Genomic DNA, 1,472 nt, shown 5'->3' with positions numbered 1-1,472 from the left:
AGCGCAGGCGGTTGCCATGGCAACGGGTGTGTTTAAATGACAAAGTGAGATGGAGAATAAAAAGGTGTGAGTGGTTTAGAGTTGATCACCTGTTCGGGTTGTTTTACCTTTGTTTACCTTTGCCTTGGCGCATCACAGCCACTGTAGTTCCTGAACGTTCAATAAACGACAAACTTGGACTAATTACCACGTCATTCACAACAAATATCAAACACGGTAAATATGTTTCATTAAGTATTTAACAAACAAATGGCTTCTACCGCGATAATTATGTGAAATTAAATTCACATAATTATCGTGTAATTATCACATAATTATAACTAATGTGTCTGCTATTTATCCTGTTGTTCCTCCAGGCTGGGAAAACCAGGCATTCTTCTGTTGGTTCATGTGCTTCGTCCTACATCCAAAGGCCACAAGAAGAATTAAAAACGGCTCATGTCAAACTGTGGACCACAGTTTGTCGGATATGTGCAGGTATGTGGTTATTCTAATGATCCTACTTCTTTGTAGAAGCACTTTCTCTTTGGCTTTGCTTGCTATCTGAATGTAGCTGTGCTTCTAAATATATTTAATAAATTTTACTATTCGTCTTTTTATCATGATGCAAGCCAGTGTTGAAGCCTTCGTCATTGCCGTGCAACCAGGACAGCCCTTCCTCCTGCATGTTGGTGAAAACAAGAGCAGCACCAAAGACACTGCACCATCAGTGATCACAGGATCATCCAAGGTAGCTTCAGATGAACTTTCAAAGCACACTTCACCTTCAGTGCAAAGTACCATGGATTAATTTACAGTTTTCAACATTGATGTGACTTGCACAACAATCGAGGAGTTTAAGATCCTTGCTTTTACTTTACCTGGCAGAGTGGACACTCTTTATTGTTGTTGGAGCTATTTATTCTTTATTTTCTTTATCCATTTGAATTTTGTTAGTTTATTCTTAAATTTATATTTTTTTGTATTATTTACAGAACTTATTTGTAGGTTAATAATTGTTGATTTTATTTATCTTTTGTTTTATTATTTTTCTTTATTTTTTTCTAAGCAAACAGGAAGTGAGGTGGGTTGGTCCACTTTCTAAGTGTAGGGGCCTGGTAAAGGACCAGCAGGCATTTGGGTTATGGGCCTACGGTTTTTACCAGTGCAAGAGAGGTAGCAGAGAAAACAAAAGGAAGTTTGGACTTTGTAATTGTTTTTTGCAAAGATGTGAAAATAAATCATGAAGAACAATTTACAAGTTTGGATACTGAACCTTCTTTTGCTTGCGTTGAAGAGAGAAACTTGACCCCAGTGCCTCAGTGGCTTAATGGAACTTTTGTTGGCTGTTTGGTTTGACAAACAATCGCCACTACAATTATGCTGATCATTTAAATGCATACTGTATCAATAAGAGGATTTGTTTTATCTTCTTCCAATTAAGGACTTGGTTTATTACAGTCCCTGTGGCAAGCAGTTTTCTGCATGGTCAG

The 1,472-nt window shown here is 37.4% G+C and overlaps 1 long non-coding RNA gene across 1 annotated transcript; it reads left to right on the top strand.

Moving 5' to 3' along the window:
- Positions 1-223: 223 nt before the first annotated feature.
- LOC107834461 (uncharacterized) lies at positions 224-1,441 on the top strand. The gene is made up of 3 exons (XR_001660249.1): positions 224-477; positions 612-730; positions 1,424-1,441. It is a non-coding gene; the product is annotated as an uncharacterized LOC107834461 (long non-coding RNA).
- The last annotated feature ends 31 nt before the right edge of the window (positions 1,442-1,472 follow it).

This window comes from Poecilia formosa, unplaced genomic scaffold (assembly GCF_000485575.1).
Source record: "Poecilia formosa unplaced genomic scaffold, Poecilia_formosa-5.1.2 Scaffold632, whole genome shotgun sequence".
In the NCBI taxonomy this organism is placed as follows: domain Eukaryota; kingdom Metazoa; phylum Chordata; class Actinopteri; order Cyprinodontiformes; family Poeciliidae; genus Poecilia; species Poecilia formosa.
Note: the sequence above shows the minus strand (reverse complement) of the source record. Positions and strands in the feature narration are given on the sequence as shown.